At 45.6% G+C, this 16,342-nt stretch overlaps 1 protein-coding gene across 2 annotated transcripts in view; it reads left to right on the top strand.

Annotated features, from left to right (window-relative positions):
• Window positions 1-5,993: 5,993 nt before the first annotated feature.
• SCML2 (Scm polycomb group protein like 2) overlaps window positions 5,994-16,342 on the top strand; it is a 107,333-nt gene continuing 96,984 nt past the window's right edge. For both annotated transcript variants that reach the window (XR_005777603.1, XM_040424748.1), the window contains exon 1: window positions 5,994-6,158. The gene's annotated coding sequence lies outside the window, so the exon portion shown is untranslated. The remainder of the gene's footprint in view (window positions 6,159-16,342) is intronic.

The following is a 16,342-nucleotide window of genomic DNA, read 5'->3' as shown; positions in this document are numbered from 1 at the left end:
ATGTCCCACATTTGGAGAATTTAAATGCAAAGTTAATACTATGCTTGTCTATGAAAAGGCTGTTTTTCAAAAAAGAGGATGTCTTCTCAAATATGAGAAGTTATGGGAGCCTAGGCAGATACATATGACACATATGTGTGTTCAAATAGTAATGTGGTTTAAGAAGAAGCTAATACCGGAAAGGGGGGAGGGTTGATGGGAAGGTGGATAGGGGGAAAGTTATGGGCATCGAGTTAAAGTATTTCATGTCAACACTTTGTAATACAACAATACTCATGTGAAACATCATTCATGTTATGAATGTAAGTTTATTTTATGAAGTATAATTGATTTTTGTTATGTATATTTACATATTGAAATAACAATAAAAAAAATCTGATACAAAAAAACCAAACACCTTTTGCTAGGTGGGTACTAAACCTGACTTTTCTATATTTATTAACGAGTCTGGCGTATATAGAGTGTCTTATACGACCTGGATGAGAAGATTCTGACTTGAGTCTGCAGCAATTAGTAGGTCTTCTATCAGTACGCCACTTAGATGATAGGTAACCCACAACATCTGCCATGTGAATGGGAGCATGATAATATGCGTCCGCTAAATCTAGGGTCACCACAAAACTATTTCTTCTAGAAGATTTACCGTAGATCTGATGGATTCCATTTAGATTTTTTTTGTGAGTAATAAAACAGTTTAAGCTTTTTAAGTTTATTATCACTCTAAAGGACCCGTTTGTTTGTTTTTTAAATCAGAAATAGGGGGGAATAGAATCCATTCCTCCGCTACCGGGACTTTTAGAACTAACCTTTTATTCTAGGAGAACAGAAATTTCTGTCTGCAAGGCGTACAGTGGATAAGTGACCCTCTCTAACTGAGTGATCCAAACAGACAAAGATCTAGCTGAGCACCCCGTCTCCCAAGAACGTTTTAATAAACCTTCACATTTTTGTCAATAGGGTCTTTTAGCAGACCATATCTTCAAAGGGAAGAGAAGATTTTTTAGAAATTCTGGCTACCGATGCTCTATTTTTGAAGTCTTTTCCCAAAATTCTGCATCAGCAAACCAGCCATTCCCTAGAAATTAGCATTTTAATATTTCCATGTATAGGGAAAACTCTCTTCCTCTTTTCTCCTAGTCCCTGGAACATCTGGTCCTGAACTGACTGATGTTCTTTAATGTCTTCCAATTTCATGGTAGCTCTGACTATTTATTTTTAAGAGAGACTCTGTCTCTTCTGGCAAACATAGCGGACCGCCTGATCCATCATTAGAAGAATCAGTATCCCCATCTCAAAATAGTTTCCCTTCATCTAATTCTAATGCATCTGAAGGGTCCAAAGACTTTGACATGGAAGGTTGAGGAGAGGTTGGGTCATGTGTGACTCTACTGCAGAGTTAGTCCCTAATCAGGGTTCTTAGATTTTCTATAAAGGAAGGGTATTCCTCCGCTTCCACATTCTCTGTTCACCACAAACATAGTGGCTTTTTACACGAGGAGGGCAACCCTTTTTTACAGACTGCACACTTCTTCCTTGCAGATTCTCACCCCTAGACCTTTAAAGAGTTGGTTTCTCTAACTAAAAAGGGAACTATTTTTATGACAAGTTCCTTGATAAATGAACCCGATTGTGAACTTACCCCTGAGCCACCTACTTATTAATGCATTTACCTATTTCCCATGACTTTAATAGGAAAAGAAGACTCAAAACACTTGTAAAATGCATTACCTCCAATTGTCCCTCTTTTGGACCACTGGCGTAGCGTGTGTTGCCAGCACCTGGGCAAGCCCAAAATTGCGGCCCCCCCCCCCAACCCTGTAGGCACACCCTTTTTAACAGATAAAGTAGTAGATCACTTGCAGGTCCTATGTAAACACCACAGATAACACAGTGATAACTCTCTGAGTACAGATAATGTAGTAGATGGGTGTGAGCCCCCAGAATTCGGAACACGCACAGTGTGACCTGAAGTCTGGGGCAGGATGCGGCAGGGGGGGCCAAATTCTATATCCGTCACCACCAACCCTACCGTGATGAAACAGATATGTGGATGAAAATAAGGGGTTGGGTCAGCACAACCTGCTGCAGGTGCACATCACTATGGCGAATACATATACAAACGGAAAATGCAAATGTGATCGCACACTACATCCAGCACTCTGCCCTCCATGCTGGATGAGACATTGGTTTATATTTTGGCCAAAGCATAGTAAGCCACTCACCGCGTCAAGGCTGTCTCATGAGTGGTCCCTAACTCTTGTTCCTACCTGTTCATGGGCCATGACAGCCACATAAAATCCAGGGAATGCAGGTCAGCATGCAAGCCAAGTACACTTTGCTTGTAACCCCGTCCGGTGCCATTACAGCTCTTCATCGGATCCAGGGATGCATGTACCAACATGCAATGCTGAACCTACCACATACTTCTCCTGGAGCCAGATGGCTAATGGTAGGTTCTATACAAGCAGACTCAGTTTTCTACTGACTTTAAAACCAGCCTCAAGGACAGATTAATGGTCGGTGTGCAATGACTCAAGGAGATCGCCACGCCTCCAATATCTACTACAAGAAAAAAATAAGGGGTTGGGTCAGCACAACCTGCTGCAGGTGCACATCACTATGGCGAAATACATATACAAACGGAAAATGCAAATGTGATCGCACCAACTACATCCAGCACTCTGCCCTCATGCTGGATGAGACATTGGTTTATATTTTGGCCAAAGCATAGTAAGCCACTCACCGGTCAAGGCTGTTCATGAGTGGTCCCTAACTCTTGTTTCCTACCTGTTCATGGGCCATGACAGCCACATAAAATCAGGGAATGCAGGTCAGCATGCAAGCCAAGTTACACTTGCTTGTAACCCCGTCCGGTGCCATTACAGCTTTCATCGGATCAGGGATGCAAGTACCAACATGCATGCTGAACCTACCACATACTTCTCCTGGAGCCAGATGGCTAATGGTAGGTTCTATACAAGCAGACTCAGTTTTATACTGACTTTAAAACCAGCCTCAAGGACAGATTAACTGGTCAGGTGTGCAATGACTCCAAGGAGATCGCCCACGCTCCAATATCTTACTACAAGAAAAAAATAAGGGGTTGGGTCGCACAACCTGCTGCAGGTGCACATCACTATGGCGAAATACATATACAAACGGAAATTGCAAATGTGATCGACACTACATCCAGCACTTGCCCTCCATGCTGGATGAGACATTGGTTTATATTTTGGCAAGCATAGTAAGCCACTCACCGCGTCAAGGCTGTCTCATGAGTGGTCCCTAACTCTTGTTCTACTGTTCATGGGCCATGACAGCCACATAAAATCCAGGGAATGCAGGTCAGCATGCAAGCCAAGTACACTTTGCTTGTAACCCCGTCCGGTGCCATTACAGCTTTCATCGGATCCAGGGATGCAAGTACCAACATATGTGGATGGACATTATTATAACAGTACCAAGATATGTGGATGGACATTATTATATACAGGAGAATACAGCACCATACCTGTTACATCCAGTGACGTCTCTTGTGATGTAGACTTTCCTCAACGTCTCCATTCAGAGATAAGACCGCCACAACACCTTCTTTCAGCCGCTTCTCGTCTCTGCAGAGTTTCACAGAAACAAAATTAGGTTCCTCTCTTTACTATCATCCTCTCCTTCCTGGTGTCTCACCACTGTCATCCTGCTGCCCCCCAATCTGTGCAGCCAGACAGATAGTCCCCATTCCCATAATATTATTCCCTTGTATACTAGAATGGCCCCCTCTGTATAAGTATCATTAATGACCCCCCTCTGTATTATGATTAATATAATGGCCCCCCTCTTTTGTATTAATATATTGCCCCCTCTTTATTATTAATATAATGGCCCCTCTTTATTATTAATGTAATGCCTCCCTCTTTATTATTAATATAATGGCCCCTCTTTATTATTAATATAATGGCCCCTCCTTTTATTATTAATATATTGGCCCTCTTTATTATTAATATATTGGCCCCTCTTTATTATTAATATAATGGCCCCTCTTTATTAATATAATGGCCCCCTCTTTATAATATAATGGCCCCCTCTTTATTATTAATATAATGCCCCTCTCTTTATTATTAATGTATTGGCCCCCCTCTTTATTATTAATGTATTGGCCCCCCTCTTTCTTATTAATTTATTAGCCCCCTCTTTGTTATTAATGTAATGGCCCCCTCTTTGTTATTAATGTAATGGCCCCCTCTTTATTATTAATGTATTGCCCCCTCTTTGTTATTAATGTATTGGCCCCCCTCTTTGTTATTAATGTATTGGCCCCCTCTTTGTTATTAATGTGTTGGCCCCCTCTTTGTTATTAATGTATTGCCCCCCTCTTTGTTATTAATGTAATGGCCCCTCTTTGTTATTAATGCATTGGCCCCCTCTTTGTTATTAATGTATTGCCCCCCTCTTTGTTATTAATGTATTGGCCCCCCTCTTTATTATTAATGTATTCGCCCCCTCTTTGTTATTAATGTACTGCCCCCTCCTTGTTATTAATGTATTGGCCCCCTCTTTGTTATTAATGTATTGGCCCCCTCTTTATTATTAATGTATTGGCCCCCTCTTTATTATTAATGTATTGGCCCCCTCTTTGTTATTAATGTATTGGCCCCCTCTTTGTTATTAATGTATTGGCCCCCTCTTTGTTATTAATGTATTGGCCCCCTCTTTATTATTAATATAATGGCCACTCCACTCTTATTAGTATGATGTCCTCGGTCCTCCTCTCTCTGCTCCTCCCCCACCCCCATAGTGCCCCCCAGTACCTCTGCAATTAGGGTAGGGTACATAAAAAAAAAAAAAAATAATACTTACCTCTCTCCATCACAGCTTGTCGCGTCCAGCGCAGGCGGTCACGAACGCCTCACTGTGCCTTCCCGCGCCATCTCGCGAGATCCGACACAGGAGGTCACAGTGAGGTAATTGTGACCGAGTCCTGCGTCGCTCTAGTGGCCTAAAGCCTATGAGGCTTAGTGAACTTCCTGCTGCCCCCTGCAAGGCCCACCCCACCCTACGCCACTGGGAGGGACAGTCCCTCTTTGCTCCTTAAATGTCCCTCTTTTTGATCCGAGATATATATTTGCATTATTACATTCACAATATTGATCCAGAAAGTGTTTGTCTGCTTCCTATATGTATATTAAAGCCCACCTTGCATATTATTTCCTTATTTGATGTCATTTTTATTTTAGAAATCTTTATATTCCGATAATTTTTGTGCTATTGTACAAAAAAAACCTATTGAAGTATATAAATATGCAGGAAAAGTGAACCTTTCACATCATAAACCATAAGTGGCCCTCTTTGACTGTTCAAAAAGTTGGAAGGTATGAAATGGGCACCACTCGGAGGGCTGCTTTCTTCCGGATGTGTGTGGCGCTGGGATTCAGCATCGGTAGATGCAGCCTCAACGCCCAAAGTACATGGCGCTAGGGAGTCATGCTAAGGGGGCAGGAAAACACACAAAATGGTGGGCACCCACAAAACAACTCAATGCTGGCGAGTATGATTCCCCTGGGTAAAGTGGCTAGTTATGTAGCGGTTTTTGGCAGTGTGAACATAGCTGGATTCATTTTTAGTAAAATCTGTCATATGTGAACGCACCCTAAAATCGCAGGATTTCCTACCGGAACAGAAGCAGACTTTGGGCCATAGTGTGAGGGTCCTATTGTCACTTTATTCTATAGCAAGTATGGAGGCTATCTTGCATTTTACAGGACTCCCTAAAAACTACTCTAGAAAGTGGCTGTATGTGGTCTCTTGGGAATTGGCATTGTTATGGGAGCACTGACAAAGACCTGCACCTTTCTATGTATAACTCTGTCTGTTTACACAGCTAGGTGAGGTGTATGGCAGGAAGAATAGCCCCATTGATGCCAGTGTATGAAGCCCGAGACCCCTGAGCCAGAGCCCCCCCCCCCCCCCTCTCCTCTCATGAACACAAGCGGGGGCGCGCTTAGAGACAACATGGCGGCGCCGTGAGCTCCTCACTGTGGAGAGACGCGGGGAGTTGCACAGCATTATACGAATGGACGTGTGGATGGAGACAGGCACCGTGACCGTGAGAGAAGGCGGCAGCTGAGAGGGTATTCAATGGCGGCGGCAGCGTGGTGTCTGCTGAGGTGAGCGCTCACTTCTCTATCCCACAGCGGCCTCCAGTACACGGCCGGCCACACGGTGCGTTACCGGGGAGGGCGGGACGAGAGCCGCTGTAGTATTGTCCTGAGTGCGAAGTGACAGGTGGGGTGTACGCCGACGTGTCTAGTGGAGCCGTGTGACTGCGCGTCCTGGACACAGAGGGAGCCAGACAATGGGAGTCGTAGTAGCAGCTTGATGTCTGTCTGCTGACCCTTTCATTGTGTTGACTTGCCCAGGGACCTGTATGAAAGGATGTGTGACCTAGGACTGTCACTTGGGGGTTTCTGTCATGGAGGACACCTCATGAGATGGTTGCCCGTAGGAATATGACAGTTTTTACTATGTGCTGTAAGTCACTGAAAAGGTAATGACATTTCTACTTGGTAAAGTTCCGCTTGGGCGTCTCTTACATCTTCTTCTGAGACTAAACCGGAATGGGGCATGTTCAGTGTGCACCGTACTGCCTACCATGGCACGTGAATGTAGTCGTAGCCGGTCACCACAAACTTTCTCGAGACATAGTTGTTAGGAAGAGTCAGTCACGGGAAGTGCTACATGGAGACCACAATGCTCTTCGTCATGAAGCCACGGACGTGGCCGCTGCAGCCACTCGCTGACCTCGACAGCACACCACAGTGATTGCCTGCAGCTGTCACATTACCGCTACAGTTTGTAAACAAGCAATGGCGGGAGGGCCGGACCGGTGACACAGAGAACGGCGCTGGAGAAAGAGGAACTTTTTTTTTTTTTTTAGACAATTGATAATCCCTGACAAGTAGGAGAGGAGGATGAGGCAGCTCTTTACCTCAGTGTTCTGAAGTAACTTGTCCTCATGTGTGATCAGGACAGGTTTTGTGTGTACTCATAGGACAGCAGCCATTTTATTTCTCCTAATGATTGTTCCACAGACAAAACGAGCCATTATAATTAATAAAAGATATTTGGGAATATATTTATAATAAAGTAATAGTTAAAGGGAACCTGTCATGTGGATATTTGATTATAATCTAACTAATTATATACAATCATTAACTACTAAAAAGTACCTTAGATGTATTCACTTACTGTGTGACAGATGGTTACTTCATAATATACACACAAAGATGCCGCATGCTAATGAGCTGATTGGAGTCCGGCGTGATGTCATTGAGTCCAGCGTTTATTTAATTCAGAGCAGGGGCGTACATAGAAATCATGGGGCCCCATAGCAAAACTCAGAATTGGGCCCCCCCAATAAAAAGTTTAATAATTAAAGCTGATTACTGAAGGTGCGGGGTACATTAGGAGCTAAATAAAAGGTTAGGCTGTGGTCACATCACGTTTTTGCCATCCATTTTTACTTAAATGTTGGGGGGGGATAAAAAACTGCTGCACCCTATGCTTTTCTATCCTGCAGAGTCCAGTAGAAAAACCGTATAGGTTAACATATACATTTTTCTTTCAAACTCTATGATGAAGGATGCCACTGTATGTACATGAAACAGATGGAAAAAATGGGACATGAACTCGGCCTTACCCTTTAAGTTTTATTTATTTTATGATAGGTGTAAATCAGAGGAGAGCCTATAGGGTTAATTACTGCAGCAGGACTGTCCACACTGGTCAATGTGACCCCTGGGACTGATCTTCTGTAGGTCCACAGCATTAGATCTCTGTCTCACAGCTCAACTTCTCCCTTTGTTATTAACAGGGAGCAGAGCTGAGCAATTTTAGTCATGTCCCATCCTTTACTCAGAGGTAGTCTATCTGGAGCATCCAGCACATGCCACAGGTCCCATATGAAAGAATGTATGCACTACAGTGAGCAGAACAGAGCCTCCTGTCTGACCCTGACAGCTGTAAGTACAGTCCCACTGCTGTCAGCTCCTCTCACCTCAGCTCCATCATGCAGAGCGCTGCTGCTTCCTTCTGCCCTCTCACACAGCCTAGGAATAGTGAAGGCAGTGCTGGGGGTTAACAAGCATAGAGAAGGCAGGAGGACCCAGAGGAGGGTCAGCATGTGGGACATCACTGCTGAGAACAGTAAATGCAGGGCTGGTACTTACCGCGCTGCTAGCTGTGGGAGCAAACTTCCACCAAAGACCTCACAGAGGGGCGGGCACATCAGGCAGTGAGCTGCTTCCTGATTGGAGGAATCGGCTGCTCACTCTCCCTGCTCCTTCTCTCCTTCCAGCCTGCTGTTGTCAGCGCAGCACTAGCGCAGTGTATAATGCCAAATGTAAATATGTAATGGCACTGGGGCGTTTGGGGTGGCAATGTACACCCCTCATTGACACTGGGCCCAGGGCTGCCGACCCAAACGCCCCATTGCCAGTATTTATCTCTCTACTGTTAACTAATGCAGCGTGTATTCAGGTCGGAAAGGGGGCGGAGCCATGCAGCCTGGCCGGGCCCCCTAACCTCACGGGCCCCATAGCCAGTTCGTGGTCTGCCTCTATTGACGGTACGCCACTGATTCAGAGCTATAGCCACTCCCCTGCCCACCTGCTGCTGATTCCTATGGAAACAAACTGTCACTCAGCAGCAGGAGGGCGGGGAGAGTCAGGAGCTCATGAATATTCATGACTCATCATTATCAGCTGGAGCTTTTCAATACAAGATGTTGGCAGATTGACTGGGTCAATTAAAGAAAGTGACCCAGCATTTTGCTAAGAGAATCAGTCACTTATTTATGTTGCCCTTAGTTAGGACACCATAAAACTGGTGACAGGTTCCCTTTTAAGTATTTTAATTTTCTTAATTCCCAGAGAACCCTTTTAAAGAGGCTGTCTCACTTCAGCAAGTGGCACTTATCATGTAGAGAAAGTTAAAGGGGTATTAACATTGTCTGATGGGTCTGGGACCCTCACCTATATCGTAAACGCAGCCGGCAAAGGGGAGGGGACATTGCACATGTGCGGCTGCCCTCCATTTCCATGGGACCACCGACAATAGCTGAGCACTGGCTCGGCTATTTCCGTCAGCCCCATAGAAATGAATGGAAGTAGTGGCTACCACTTACTGAAGGGAGACAACCCCTTAAGGCTGGGTTCACACCTGAGTGTATTCGATTAGCGCTGTTTACAGGTGTTTTTATCTGGCGTTTTTGAGGCGTATTTTTCTTGCTATTGACCACAGAGGCGTACAATGAAAAACAGAGGTGTTACGCGCGACAATACGCCCCAAAGAAGCTCCTGTACTTCTTGGGGCGTAGGGCGTTTTACAGCGCGTTCGTATGCGCTGTAAAACGCTCAGGTGAGAACCATGCCCATAGGGAAACATTGGTTTTTGCCTGTTGAGCGTTTTACACGTAGGAACGCGCTGTAAAACGCTCAGGTGTGAACCTAGCCTTATGGAAATGTCCACACAAGACGGAGTCACTGCAGATTTGCTGCCACATATTTGCATGGATCAATGGAAAAAATTTGGAAACATGAACTGCTTTGGCCATTGTAGTCTGTGGGCTCATGAAAACCACTGACGGAACAAGGATGGCATTCGTATTCACTGACCATTGGTAGTGATGCTCTGGAAATCACTTTTTCAGGCTAGTAGTGTGCATAAAATATGGATGACACATGGACATTCTTACGGATGAAACACTATTTGTCCACTGATATCAAACAGACGTGGACATGTGAACAAGGCCTAGCACTCACCATTTGTCTGCCAGGCACCTTTTGTCTCCAACTTCTAAAGGAAGCAGAAGGGTTCAGGCAGGAAAACTCCATCTTGGTGGGTCTCTACTGTCTCCCGTGAGAATGCTTGACCAGAAGTATGAAGCTGAATAGTCCTCAGGGTGTATTCACAAGCGTCAGATTGGTTGCAGTAATTTCAGTCACTGAATATTGGTTATTTTCATCAGAAAGGGGTTGTTTCCATTAAAGGGAACCTGTGACCGTGAACTGCAGTGCAATCTGCAGGCAGCATGCTATAGAGCAGGAGGAGGTGAGCAGATTGATGTATAGGTTTGTGGGGAAAGATTCAGTATAACTTGTAATCTATTCATTTAAATCTCGGCTCTTTCTGAGCTCAGTAGCTCAATGACTGTCAGCTATCTATGTATACACACTGTATAGAGAATGCTATCACTGATATCACTTCCCCTGTGTACAACCGAAGTCAGAAAGAGCAGAGATATAAATGTATAAATTACAATAAAAAAAAAGATAATTTGAACTGCCTTGTCTCAAAATGCCCGTTCTAATAAAATATAAATGTACTTATCCTGTACAGTAAACGTCATAATGCTTCACCTTCCCAATTTTTTTAAATAAAAAGTGATGAAAAAGTTATAGGCACTGCAAAGTATAGTTGTATGATAGTATAGTGAGTACAGATCACCCCGCCAAAAATCAGCCCTCACACAACTCAGTAGATGTCTGTTTTGCAGTCCGACCCAAAGAATGAAGGTACCAGGTCGGTTTTACCGCAGAGGGAACACCAATAAAACGAAACCCATAAAACTATGGCAAACCTGCATTTTTTTCCAATTTCATCCCATTCGAGACTTTTTTCCAGCTTCCCACTTCCCGCAAGGTCCTAGAGGGGTTTAATTAGTAGGATCTTTCTCTGGCAGGGTCTTAGTAAATAACACCCCCCCCCACTATCTGTTACACTAGATGCTCCAGAATCGAGGTGCACATTGGGAAATGTGAGCCATTGTCTGAACTTCTGCAGCCAGTCTTTTGCTGGGGCGACAGCCACACATTGGCTTCTGCAGAGGAAGTATACTTCTATTATAGGACACCCCGCATCAGATGAAGATGGGAGCAGAACGAATCCAGCAGAGCAGCCCTTTCTCTTAGGCTACTTTCACGCTTGAGGCAGAGGAATCCGGCAGACAGTTCCGTCGCCAGAAGTGCCTGCCGGATCCGGCAAAACGTATGCCAACTGATTGCATTTTATCCGTCGTAAAAATGCATTGCAGAAACGGATCCGTCTGTCCGTTTGTCATATGGACAAACTGATCCGTTTCGATTTTTTTTTTCATATTTTTACCGGTCTGTGCATGCGCAGACCGGAAGGACGGATCCGGTATTTTGAATGCCAGATCCAGCACTAATACATTCCTATGGAAAAAAATGCCGGATCCGGAATTCAGGCAAGTGTTCAGTTTTTTTTGGCCAGAGATAAAACTGTAGCATGGTGCGGTATCATCTCCGTCATGAACAGTCAAAAAGAGTGAACTGAAGACATCCTGATGCATCCTGAACGGATTACTCTGCATTCAGAATGCATGGGGATAAAACTGATCAGTTCTTCTCCAGTATTGAGCCCCTAGGACGGAACTCAGCGCCGGAAAAGAAAAACGCAAGTGTGAAAGTACCCTTAGCCCCTAGCAGAGCACCCCTTCTATGATGCCTGTCTGCTATTACAGGGCATATGGAAGGGCTTGGCAAGACAGTTCCTTTTTCCCTCCCCTAGCTGACGTGATATGATGTGACATACAGTATGAGGCATCTTCACTCACACAAGTCATAGTTCCTTAAGTTGTATTTCAGGTTTTTCCTGTGAGCTCAGATTGGTAATTAGGGCAGATTACATTGTAGTAATCCCTGTGCGAAAATTACCAGACGCACGTTTTCATTGATTTCTTTGGTGTGGCCTGGTTGAGTTCACCATCTAAGGCCCCATGCACAGGACTGTGTGCCAGCTGTGCCCATGCTGAGGACCCATTTACTTGAAAGAGGTCCTTGATCCGCATCCGGCGGTCCACACCGCAAAAAAAGTAGTGCATGCAGGAGCACTAGTGGGCTTCTGATCCGTGCCTCAGTTCCGAACCCCACCATATCTTCCGGATTGCAGACCCATACGGTGATGCATTGCGCACACGGCCGTGCCCATATATTGCAGACCCGCTGTTTGCGGGTTGCAATACGGGCACGGACCTGCTAAGCCTAAGGCCGCCTTCATACATCAGTAATGGAGCCTACACAGAGATGAGTGATAATGGAAAGATTGGCACTAGATTAAATCCATGGTGGAAGTCCACAGCATAAATTGACATGCTGTGGAGTTTAACCCCTTAAGGACATCCGCCGTGCATGTATGACGGATGACCGCACTTTAAAGATGTCACACAGCAGACTCATGGGGCTAATGTCTGGGAATGGCGGTAATGCCAATAGTAGAAATTTAACCCCTTAGATGCCATGGTTAATTGTGACCACAGCAATTTTAGGGCTGCAGTAAACGATTATTTAAGTAATCGAGTATTCTATCGATTATTTTTTACGATTAATCGAGTAATCTAATAAGAAAAACCTTCTTAAAATAATGTATTGCTTTATAAAAATGTTCCCCTTTTCCAGTGCTTCCTATGCCATCCACCATGTCTCCCACTCCCCAGTGCCATCAGATCAGCAGCCCCTCCATGCCATGTCCCCTAGTGCCCCCATGATGGCACTGCCATCAACCCCTCCATCCAGATTGCCATGATGTCCCCCTTCCCCAGTGCCTCCTATGCCATCCACCATGTCTCCCAGTGCCATCATATCAGCAGCAGACCCTCCATGCCATGTCCCCCAGTGCCCCCATGATGGCATTGCCATGATGTCCCTCTTTCTCAGTGCCTCCATGCCATTCACCATGTCCCCCACTCCCCCATGTGCCAAATCACAGGTGCCCCCATTAATCCCTCTCCCCCCGCCAATAACGTTATACATTCCAAATCACAGGTGCCCCCCCCCCCCCCCGCCAATAACTTTATACATGCCTAATCACAGGTGCCACCATTCCCCGCCCCACCGCTGCTGCCGCTTCTGCTAACTTTATACTTACCTTTCAGTGCAGAGTGCGCCGACACATGAAGTCCGCAGCAGACGCATCTTCATGCCAGCATGCACTGGGGACCTGATGTCATGCACTGGGGACCTGATGTCACACACAGCGTCAGCCAGCGCGCTGACGATGTGTGAACGCAAGGTCCTGCAGTGTGATGCCGACAGGAGGCCACGGAGCGGTGAGTGAAAAGCTTCATTTCACTCACGCTCCCTGGTCATGTGATTTAAACGAATCCTCGATGCAGAAAAATGGCATCAAGGATTTTTTTGCCTCGATTACATCGATTAAATCGATTAATCGTTTCAGCCATACACAGCATCTGAAGGGGCTTTCCCCAGGAGTTCTGATCTCCCGGGGCCCAAATGGATTAATACAGAATGCTAAGTAAATTAGGGATGGAGGGGTTAAAATAAAATAATTAAACTCACCTCATCCGCTTGTTCGCGCAGCCCGGCTTGTCTTCTTTCTTCTTCTTTGAGGACCTGGGAGGAAAAGGACCTTTGGTGACATCACTGCGCTCATCACATGGTCCATCACCATGGTGATAGACCATGTGATGAGCGCATTGACGTCACCAAAGGTCCTTTTCCTCCCAGGTCCTCAAAGAAGAAGAAAGAAGACAAGCCGGGCTGTGCGAACAAGCGGATGAGGTGAGTTTAATTATTTTATTTTAACCCCTCCATCCCTAATTTACTAAGCATTCTGTATTAAGAATGCTATTATTTTCCCTTTATAACTATGTTATAAGGGAAAATAATAAAGATCGGGTCCCCATCCCGATCATCTCCTAGCAACCATGCGTGAAAATCGCACCGCATCTGCACTTGCTTGCGGATGCTTGCGATTTTCACGCAGCCCCATTCACTTCTATGGGGCCTGCGTTGCATGCAAAATGTACAATATAGAGCTTGCTGCGATTTTCATGCAACGCACAAGTGATGCGTGAAAATCACTGCTCTTGTACAAAGCCCCATTAAAGTGAATGGGTCCGGATTCAGTGCGGGTGCAATGCGTTCATCTCACGCATTGCACCCACGCTGAATTCTCGCCCGTGTGAAAGGGGCCTTACAGTTCTGGAATGTATTAGAAAACACTGGCAGCATTATTTCACTGTTATCCAATACATTCCAGAACTGTAAGGCCCCTTTCACACGAGCGAGTTTTCCGCGCGGGTGCAATGCGTGACGTGAATGCATAGCACCCGCACTGAATCCTGACCCATTCATTTCAATGGGTCTGTGTACATGAGCGTTGTTTTTCATGTATCACTTGTGCGTTGTGTGAAAATCGCAGCATGTTCTATATTCTGCATTTTTCACGCAGCCCTGGCCCCATAGAAGTGAATGGGACTGCGTGAAAAACGCATTGCATCCGGAAGTAAGTGCGGGTGCGATGCGTTTTTCACTGGCGGTTGCTAAGAGATGTTGTTTGTAAACCTTCAGTTTTTTATCACGCAAAAAAAAAAGAAAAACGCATCAAAACGCATTGCACCCACGCGGAAAAAACTGAACGACTGAACGCAATCGCAGATAAAACTGACTGAACTTGCTTGCAAAATGATGCGAGTTTCACTGAATGCACCCTGAACGCATCCGGACCTAATCAGTCACGCTCGTGTGAAAGGGGCCTAAGGGTAACATAGCGTCATAAATCAATATAATGCTATGTGACCCCGGCAGTGCAAGTCCGCAGCGAGACACTCGCTCGTCTGAAATTTGCCTTAGGGGACAGATGTTTCATATAATGTTTTTAGTGTTGGGCCATGAAAGATATTTATTCTTTACAATAATCTGTAGTTTTAGTTATTATTAGGGGTGCACCGAAATTCCGGCAGCCGAAAATATCGGCCGAAAATATGGGGTGTGGGATTTGTCACCCACCATCTGCGGGCGGGCGCCGGGCGGGCGGTTTACTTTGTCACTGCATCTTAATTTTACCTTACAATCGTGAGGCTCCAGTAACTAACAACTCTGCAGGCAGAGCGGAGGGCGGCGTAACGTCACTTACTCACGTGACGCGCCTGCTCCGCCTCCTTCATTCCTAAAGTGGGCGGAGCAGGTGCGTCACGTGAGTAAGTGACGTTACGCCGCCGCTCTGCCTGCAGAGTTGTTACTGGAGCGTCACGATTGTAAGGTAAAATAAAGATGCAGTGAGTGATGCTGTGAGCAGCAGGGCCGGGGCTGTTATGGGTAGGGGGATCGGTCTATGGCACTGCTATGGGGAGGGGGGAATCTGTGCACTGTTATGGGGAAAGGGATCTGTGCACTGTTATGGGGAAAGGGATCTGTGCACTGTTATGGGGAAAGGGATCTGTGCACTGTTATGGGGAAAGGGATCTGTGCACTGTTATGGGGAAAGGGATCTGTGCACTGTTATGGGGAAAGGGATCTGTGCACTGTTATGCCCATAACAGTGCACATATCCCCTTTCCATAACAGTGCACAGATCCCCCTCTCCATAACAGCGCCACCCACAGATCCCCCTCTCCATAACAGAGCCACCCACAGATCCCCCTCTCCATAACAGCGCCACCCACAGATCCCGCTCTCCATAACAGCGCCACCCACAGATCCCCCTCTCCATAACAGCGCCACCCACAGATCCCCCTCTCCATAACAGCGCCACCCACAGATCCCCCTCTCCATAACAGCGCCACCCACAGATCCCCCTCTCCATAACAGCGCCACCCACAGATCCCCCTCTCCATAACAGCGCCACCCACAGATCCCCCTCTCCATAACAGCGCCACCCACAGATCCCCCTCTCCATAGCACCACCGACAGATCCCCCTCTCCATAACAGCGCCACCCACAGATGAATTTCATTCATGAAAAAGAATTATTAATAAAATCATTAAAAAAAAAGTATTTTAAAAGTATTTGGGCAAAAAGGCCGTTTCGGTTTCGGTTTTCGGTCAAGGGCATCCTGAATTTTCGGTTTCGGACCAGAATTTTCATTTCGGTGCACCCCTAGTTATTATTATTTTTTTTTCTTGAAGAGTAAAGGATAAAATGCACCCCACAGTTACACAGTTTCTGCTGAGTACAGAAATACCCCATAATATGTGGTCGTAAACTGCTATACGGGCACCGGGCAGAATTCAGAAGGGAAGGAGCACCATTTGGCTTTTGGAGCACAGATTTTGGTTTTTGGGCATCATATATTTGCAGAGTCCTGGTGGTACCAGTACAGTAGAAACCCTAGATAAGTGAAGCTATTTCGGAAACTACACATCTTAGTGCATTCATCTAGGGGTACAGTGAGCATTTGGACTCCACAGGTGTTTGCTAGAAATCAGTATGCAATGGATGTTGTTTAGAGTAAATTCCCACTGATAACGCCATTTCAGTGCCTTATATAACAGTGGCACAAAGACAGCTCTGATAATTACTTGGTGTTTCCT

This window comes from Bufo bufo, chromosome 3 (assembly GCF_905171765.1).
Source record: "Bufo bufo chromosome 3, aBufBuf1.1, whole genome shotgun sequence".
Taxonomy (NCBI): Eukaryota; Metazoa; Chordata; class Amphibia; order Anura; family Bufonidae; genus Bufo; species Bufo bufo.
Note: the sequence above shows the minus strand (reverse complement) of the source record. Positions and strands in the feature narration are given on the sequence as shown.